Source organism: Orycteropus afer, unplaced genomic scaffold, assembly GCF_000298275.1.
Source record: "Orycteropus afer afer isolate SDZICR_OR568_19922 unplaced genomic scaffold, OryAfe1.0 scaffold00208, whole genome shotgun sequence".
Taxonomy (NCBI): Eukaryota; Metazoa; Chordata; class Mammalia; order Tubulidentata; family Orycteropodidae; genus Orycteropus; species Orycteropus afer.
This window is the reverse complement of record NW_006921795.1, coordinates 1,492,734-1,502,259: the sequence shown is the minus strand read 5'-3', so window position 1 is coordinate 1,502,259 and position 9,526 is coordinate 1,492,734.

Sequence of the window (9,526 nt, the reverse complement as noted above, 5' to 3'; positions counted from 1 at the left end):
CATTGTGGGAAATTGCAGTCAATGTCATGAGACAAAGTGGATGTGAGCTGGTATATGGAAAGTGAATTTCCTTTGTAAAATTTCACGCAAATCTCTCTCTCTCTCTCTCTCTCTCTCTCACACACACACACACACACACCCCAGCAGGAAGTGTTTCTCAATTAGTATTTTTGAGTCTTCCAGGAGACAATAAATGAGTATCTTTGCTTTAGTTCATGAAAATATTGCTAAGCAGTCAAAACAAATGTTAGCGTTGCAGAAAGGTCAAGTAGCATTGTTGGATTCTTTAATGAATATAACTTGTAGGTGTATAAGAGAGGATGGAAGAACCTCAGAGGAAGGAAATAAGAAAAAGAGAAAAACCTGCTTCTTTCTATCCTGATTTGACCTCTAATTCTGTTAGCTGAATCTGTCCTTTCATTCCAGTGAGTTGCTTGACTCTGAGACTCCATCTCCTTTAATGCTTCTAGTAATCTGACAGCCTGAATTGACAGGAGGTCCATTAGAAGTGACAGTAAATCCTTGGTTTAAATCTGAACTAAGAGCTGTTGTAAAAAGTTTTCCTGACCCTTGTGAAAATCCTCAGAAATTTTTGCATGAATTTACTATTTTGACTAGCACCTATGACCTAGGTTCAGATTTGTATAATTTGTTAGACATGTTGCTAGATTCAGAGCCAGATGGGTGAAGAAGCAAGTTTAATTGGAGTTGCCAAAAAAGCATTGAGATATGAGGTTCAAAATTTAGTCAAGGAATTAATAAATGCATTTCCAAAGGTTTTTCCAACAAAGATTGATTGGACAATGAATCAAGCTTGTAGGAAAGAAAATTATATGCTTTTATAGATGGTTTATCCAAACTATTTGAAGAACATTTAGGCTTGAGGGCAATTACAAAGGAGCATCAAGCTATATTTAATTCTATGTATTTAGGGAACTATTGCCTGAGCTCTGGTAGCATAGTGCCTAAGGCACTTGACTGCTAACCAGAAGGCTGGCAGTTCAAACCCACCAGCCACTCCTCGAAAGGAAGGTTGGGCAATCCTACTTCCGTAGTGATACTGCCTTGGAAACTCAAGAAGGGGTCGCTATGAGTTGGGGCCGACTTGACAGCAAGTAACAACAACAACAACATTGCCTGAGCTGGTGGCATTAGTGAAAAGATATAATTTAAATTGGGAAAATGTAAATCTTAGAATTGACTACAATAATTTACAAATTAGCTCAGAAAAGAATAAGGAGAGTGAGTAAAAAGAAAGCAGAAAAAGAAGTTGATGGCTTTACAGTTACAACAGTTGCAAAGTAGAAGCCTACCAAGGAAGGGCCTCAGTCAAATGTGCCTGAAAATGAGTTGGTTTGTAACTACTATAAGAAGTCTGGCCATTTTTCATAACATACTACATAAAAACATTGTTTCATATCCTACTCTGGCAAGTAGTGTCTGGGATCTTAAAACCTTTCAAGTGGCCATGTAGATGCAACAGTGGATATCTCATCATCCAGAGCAAAGAAGAATGACGAAAACAAAAGACACATGGAAACAACTGGTCCAGGCGACTGGTACACTATGCAATCTTCAGCCTATATGGCTATGAGACCAGAAGAACTAGATGATGCCCACCACTGTCAGTCACTTGGAGGGGGATCTATGTAGGAGATCCTGGATAGAGTGGAACAAAACACAAAATCATTAAAAAAAAAAAAAAAAAAAAAAAGAGAGAGAGAGAGAGAGACTAGGTTTGCTGGTCTGATAGAGTCTGATGGAACCACTGACACTATGGCCCCCAGCTGCCCTTCAGGTCTGGAATTGAACCTTTACATTAGGTAGATATACTCCTTGGAGAGATCAATTATGGGAGAATAGAAGAGCTGTGTATACACAGGGAGACAGCTCAGGAGGTAACTATGGGGAGGAAGCAGAGGGGACGTGTTGCATTGTAGGAAATTTCAGTCAATGGGAGACAGCTCGGGGGGCAGGAGTGCATGAGAGGGAAGGACACAGGGAAGAGGTAACTATGGGGAGGAAGCAGAGGGGAGCTGTTGCATTGTGGGAAATTGCAGTCAATTTCATGAGACAAAGCTGGTGAATGGAAAGTGAATTTGCTCTGTAAACTTTCACCCAAATCACAATTAAAAGAAAAAGAAGAAGAAGAAGCCTGGCCATTTTTATAGGGATTGTTTCAAACTTTAAAATCCAAAAAAAGAGAGTTACTCCTTATTACCTCTATAAGCACCACAATGATGGTGCCCTGAGAATTCAAGGGATTTTCCCATGGTTTCTCTTAACAGTTGAGAGAGACAATCCTCCTAGAAAATAAGGACCTATATACTTCCTGATCGACACAGAGGCTGCCATGTCAGCATTAAATCCCATGTGTTTAAGAAAACCTTTTCTCAGAGTAATAAAACTTCAAAAATCATGGGAGTTTCAAATTAAGAACAAATTTTGCCTCATTCAAAATGTGTGCTGATATTGTTAGGACCTACTGAATATTCGTATCCATTTCTTCTTAGCATTGATAACCCTGTTAATTTTTTAGGGCTAGATTTATTAACAAAATGGCACTACATATACAGTTTACTGACAGTGGAGAATTCTGTTAAACTTCACTCCTTTAGATGACTTTTACAGAAAGAAAAGTGGAAGAAACTTTAAGTTTTACCTAGGAATTAATGGAAAAAGAGAATTAGAACAAGTGCTCTCTAAAATTTGGGCAACACAGCCATAGATGTAGGAAGAGTCTTGTCAGTTGAACCCATACAGGTTTAAATAGACATTTCTAAGTCTTTACCTAAAATAGTCCCATGGTCCTTAAAACCAGAAGCTCCAACAGGGTTATTGTTGTTATTAGGTGCTGTCAAGTCAGCTCCAACTCATAGCGATTCCATATACAACAGAATCAAACACTGTCCAGTCCTGTCCCAGCCTCACAACAGGGTTAGACTCTATTATTCAAGACTTCCTTCAATGAGGTTTAATTATACCAGTCCTTGTTATATGTCTATTTTTCCTGTAAAGAAACCAAATAATAAAGGATAGAGATTTGTACAAGATTTAAGGGATATAAAGAAAATTACTATACCAAGGCTTTCTGTCCACCACTCATCTGTCAGTTTGTCATAATGTAGTGGCTTTTGTGTTGCTGTGAGACTGGAGGCTATGCCACTTGTATTTCAAATATCCATGGTGCACAGTTTTCAGCAGAGCTTCCAGACTAAAACAGACTCAGAAGAAGGAAGGGGCCTTCCACCTCTTAAAGAATAGACCAGTGAAAACCACATGAATAGTTATGAAACATTGCCTGATATATTGCTGGAAAACTTTATGAATAGCCCTGAAAATTTGTCTGATATAGTGCTGGAAGATGGGCACTTCAGGCTGGAAGGCACTGAAAACACGCATGGGGAAGAGCTGCCTCCTCAAAGTACAGTCAATCTTAATGACATGGATGAAGTAAAACCTTTGGGACCTTCATTTGCTGATAGGGCATGACTCAAAATGGGAAGAAACTGCTGCAAATACCCATTAATGATTGGAACATGGAATGCATGTAGTAATAATGTAGGATAATTAGAAGTTGTCAAAAATGAAATGGAATGCATGAAGATTGATATCTTAGGATGAGTGAGATGAAATGGACTGCTTTTGGCCATTTTGAATCAGACAATGGTATGATCTACTATTCTGGGGATGACAAATTGAAGAATGGTATTCATCATCACAAAGAATGTTTCAAGATCTATCCTGAAATAACAATGCTGTGAGTGATAGGATAATATCCATATGCCTACAAGGAAGACTAATTAATAGTAATATTATTCAAATTTATACATAAACTGCTAAAACCAGAGATGAGTAAATTAAAGATTTTTACCATCATCTTCAGTCTGAAATTGACCAAATATCCAATCAAGATGTATTGGTTATTACTGATGTATTGATTATAAAGCAAAAGTTGGAAACAAAGAACAACCACTGGTAGGTAGAAAATATGACCTTGGTGATAGAAATGACACTAGAGATCACATGATAGAATTTTATAAGACCAGAAACTTATTCACTGCAAATATTTTTTTTCAACAACATAAATGGAAGCTATACACATAGACCTCACCAGATGGAATACACAAGAATCAGATTTACTACAATCTGTGGACAGAGGCAATGGAGAAGCTCAGTATCTTCAGCCAAAACAAGGCTCAGAGTTGACTGTGGAAGAGACTATTAATTGCTCCTATGCAAGTTCAAGTTGAAGCTGAAGACAATTAAAACAAGTCCACAAGAGCCAAAATATGACCTTGATTATTATTTCCTACCTGAATTTGGAGACCACGTGAAGAACAGATTTGATGCATTGAACACCAAAGATCAAAAACCAGACAAATTGTAGGATGACCTGAAGAACATCATACATGCAGAAAGCAAACCTCATTAAAAAGATGAGAAAGGAAGAAAACACCAAAATGGATGTCAGAAGATACTCTGAAATTTGCTATTGAATGGAGAATAGCTAAGGCAAATGAAAGGAATGAGAAGATAAAAGAGCTGAACTGAAGATTTCAAAGAGCAGCTCAAGAAGATAAAGTCATCATTATAATGAAATGTGCAAAGACCTAGAGTTAGAAAACAGAAAGGGAAGGACATGCTTGGCATTTCTCAAGCTGAAAGAACTGAAGAAAAAATTCAAGCCTTGAGTCGCAATATTGGAAAGTTCTAAGGGAAAAATATTGACTGATGCAGGAAACATCAAAAGAAGATAGAGGAATTCACAGATTCACTGTACCAAAAAGAATTGATCAATGTTGATCTTTGTAAGGAAGTGGCATATGATCAAGAACCAATGGTAGTGAAAGAATAAAGCAAGCTGCACTGAAGGAATTGGTGAAAAACAAGGTTCCAGGAATTGGTAGAATACCCACTGAGATGTTTCAACAAATGTCTGGCATGCTGGAGGCACTTACTCATCTATGTCAAGAAATTTGGCTACCTGACCAGCTGGCTGGAAGAGATCCATGTTTGTACCCATTCCAAAAAAAGGTAATAAAAAAAATGGGGAAATTGTCAAACAGTATCATTAATATCACACACAAGTAAAATCTACTGAAGATGGGTCAAAAACTGTTCCAGCAGTATATTGACAGGAAACTTCCAGAAATGCAAGCTGGATTCAGAAGACAATGTGGAATAAGGGATATTGTTGCTAATGTTAGATGGATCTTGGCTGAAAGCAAGAATACCAGAAAGATGTTTGGTTGTGTTTTATTGACTGTGCAAAAGCATTTGACTGTGTTGATCATAACAAATTATGGATAACATTGCAAAGAATGGGAATTCCAGAACACTTAATTGTGCTTATGAGAAATTTGTACATAGACCTGGAGGCTGTTGTGCAAATAGAACATGAGGATATTACATGGTCTAAAATCAGAGAGGGTGTACTTCAAGGTTGTATCCTTTCATCATACTTATTCAATCTGTATGCTGAGCAAATAATCCAAGGAACTGGACTATGTGGAGAAAAATGTGGCATCAGGATTGAAGGAAGAGTCATTAACAGCCTGTGATATACAGATGACACAACCTTGCTTCCTGAAACTGAAGATGACTTGAAGCACTTACTGATGAAGATTAAGACTATAGTCTGCAGTACAAATTACACCTCAACATAAAGAAAATGAAATCCTCAAAACTGGCCCAATAAGCAGCATCATGATAAGTGGAGAAAAGATTGAAGTTGTCAAAGATTTCATATTATTTGGATTCACAATCAACACAACAGAAGCAACAGTCAAGAAATCAGACATCTTGTTGCACTGGGTAAATCTGTTGCAAAAGACCTCTGAAGAGGTGCTGAAGAGTAAAGATGTCTCTTTGAAGACTAAGATGAGCTTAACCCAAGCCATGGTATTTTCAATAGCCTCATATGGACAATGAATAAGGAAGACCAAAGAAGAGTTGATGCTTTTGAGTTGTGATGTTGGAGAAGAATACTGAAAGTATCAAGTACTGCCAGAGGAATGAACAAATCTGTCCTGGAAGAAGTGCAGCCAGAATGTTTCTTGGAAGCCAGAATGGCCAGATTTTGTCTCACCTACTTTAGTCATGTTGTCAGAAGAGACCATTCCCTAGAATATAATACCATGCTAGGTGGTGGTGTAGTGCTTAAGGCATTTGACTGTTAACCAGAAGGTTGACAGTTCAAACTTACTAGCCACTCCTCAGAAGGAAGATTGGGCAATCTACTTCCATAGTGATAACATCTTGGAAACCCAAGGAGGGGTCGCTATGAATTGGCTTCAACTCCACGGTAGTGAGTTTGGGTTTTTTTTTTTTTTTTTTTTTTTAGGTAAAGTGGAAGGTCAGCAAAAAAGGGGAAGACCCTCAACAAGATGGGCTGACAAGGTGGCTGCAGTGATGGGCTCAGGTATAGCAAGGATTGTGAGGTTGGAGCAGAACTGGGCAGTGTTTCATTGTACATAGGGTTGTTATAAGTTGGAGCTGACTCAATCACACCTAACAACAACAATAATGTTCTCTGTGGTCCCTAATCCTTATTTACTTTTAGCCCAGGTACCATGTGATGCTGTATGCTTTACAGTCATAGATCTCTGTAACACCTTCTTCAGTATTCCTGTATACAAAAATAGTCAAAATGTATTTGCTTTCAACTGGAAAAATCAACAATATACACAGACAGTTGTCCCACAAGAGCATGCAGAAAGTACTACTTGTTTATCACAGGTATTTCAGATTTGATCTGATTTTAGTTTATGTAAGGATTAGTATTATTACAATATATAGATGACCTCATGATTTATTCCAATTCCATACAAAATAATTTTGAAGACATCATCCTGTTGTTACAATATTTAGCCGGGCAGACTCGACGGCACATAACAACAACAACAACAACATAGGAGCTCTGGTAGCGTAGTGCCTGAAGCACTTGACTGCTAACCAGAAGGCTGGCGGTTCAAACCCACCAGCCACTTCTTGGAAGGAAGATGTGGCAATCTACTTCTGTAGTGATACTGCCTGGGAAACTCAAGGAGGGGTTGCTATGAGTCGGGTCCGATTCCATGGCACATAGCAACAACAACAAGTATAAAAAAAATTAAGAAAATTTTTAGCTCTTTGTGGATATTGTCAACATTGGATTTAAAATTTTTCACTGTTGGCTCAACCTTTATATCATTACTTAAAAAGAGAAATGACTGATCCTTTCTCCCTTTCTGAAGAAGGTATGTAGGCTGTGTATGGTCTCCAACAAACCTTTTTAAGCACTTCCACATTGGAGTTCCCAAATTATGTTTTGTGATTTTCCCCATATGTAAATAAACAAACTGGAAATGCTTATTGTGTTTTAACTCAGAAGCATGGGATTCATCAGAGGCCTGTGGAATACTATAATCTTCAGTGAGAAACAGTTTCTCATACTTATCCTACATGTCTGAGAGCAGTACAGCAACTGCTCAGCTGCAGGAGAACACTGCCAATACAATGTTAGGGAAGGATTTAGACCTGTTTATCTCACATGCAGTGGCTGTTATTCTTACCTACTCTGTGTCAACATCTATCTGCTAGCAGGATGACTTCTTATGAAGCCTTACTTTTGGCTGCACCAAACATTCAAATACATGTTGTTAAAGTTTTAAACCTCACTATTCTTTTCCCTGAGGAAGAAGGAGTACTGCATGATTGTTTGATTTGACTGATCAGCTTCTGAACCCATGAGGAGATCTCCAGGAAACTCTTTTGGATAACTCCTCTTTAGTTTTATTGGTGTTGTTGTTGTTATTGTTGTTGTTGTTATGTGCCGTCGAGTCGGCCCCAACTCATAGCGACCCCTCGTTGGGTTTCCGAGGCAGTATCACTACGCAAGTAGGATTGCCCAACGATGGTTCTTATTTAAAGCCAAATCTGACTTCAAGCAGATATCAAGGAGGCTGTGCAGTGACTGCTTCCTTAGAGGCAAAGGAATAAAAATCTTTACCTTAGGTAACTTTGGCACAACAAGCCAAGTTAGTGGCTCTTACTCAAGCTTGAAAACTAGCAGAAAATCAATCTGTGACCAAATTTAAAGATTCTCAGTATGGATTGGGGATGATTCATGAATTTGGGGTACTGTGGAAACAGTGAGGATTTCTAACATCAGGAGGATCTCCCTGGACATATCTCCCTATGTGTTTATATGTGCTACAAATATATCCATGAATGTAATAGAGAATTCAGGGAGCAAAGAAGGAAAACGTCTTACTCGTAACCAAACATCTTGAAGGAATGAGTCACTGGGTAAGGAGGCTCAGGACCATAGTCTCAGGGGACAGTAAGGTCAATTGGCATAACACAGTTCACAAAGACAATGTTCTACATTTTATTTTGGTGAGCAGCAACTGGGGTATTAAAACTGTGAGCAGCCATCTAAGGTGCGACTATTGGTCTCTCCCCATCCAGAACAAAGAAGAGTAAAGAAAATAAAAATTCAAGGAAACAATTAGTCCAAAGGACTAATAGAACATGAGAATCCTAGCCTCCATAACCCTGAAACCAAAAGCATTAGATGTTGGCTGCTACCACTGCTGTCTGCTCTGAAATAGATCATATTAGGAGGTCCTGGACAGAGAGGGGAAAATGTAGAACAAAACTCAAAATAAAAAAAAATAACCAAGCTTACTGGTCTGATGAAGATTAGTAGAACCCCTGCAACTATGGACCACAGACACCCTTCAGGCTAAGAACTTAACTCAACCCTCATGACTTGATGTTCAGCCAAATGACGGACAGGCCTATAAGGTGCACAGTGATACCTGAAGGGTATGCACTCATTAGAAAAACCAAGCATATGAGATCAAGAGGATAGCATTTCCCCAGGGATAGAGCTAGGAAGGTAGGAGGGAATGAAAAGGAAGGATGAAGCATAAGGGTGGGTGCAGGAAGGAAGTGGGAAGAAAGCTGTTACAGTGTGGGAATTGCAGTAAAAGTCACAAAACAGAATATGTATGGATTATTGAATGGAAAACCAATTTGCTCTGTAAACTTTCACCCAATTCACAATTTAAAGAAGAAGAATGGGAGATATATAGCTAAACTCAGATGCTTTACTGTTACCTTCAGATATAGCTGTGGTTAAGAAACAAGCACACCAATCTAAAAAAATAACCACAGATGAGGAAGTGACTGGAAATGTATTAGCTGATGCTACAGCTAAAAGCTGTACATAAACATTGATATCCTAGGCATTAGTGAGCTGAACTGGACTTGAATCAGACAATTGTATGGTCTACTATGCTGGGAATGACAGTTTGAAGAGGAATGGCATCACATTCATCATCAAAAAGATCATTTCAAGATCTATACTGAAGTACATTACTATCTGTGATAGGATTATATCCATGCACTTACAAGGGAGCTCTGGTAGCATAGTGGCTAAGGTACTTGACTGCTAACCAAAAGGCTGGCAGTTCAAATCCACCAGCCACTCCTCGGAAGGAAGATGGGGCAATCAACTTCCGTAGTGATACTGCCT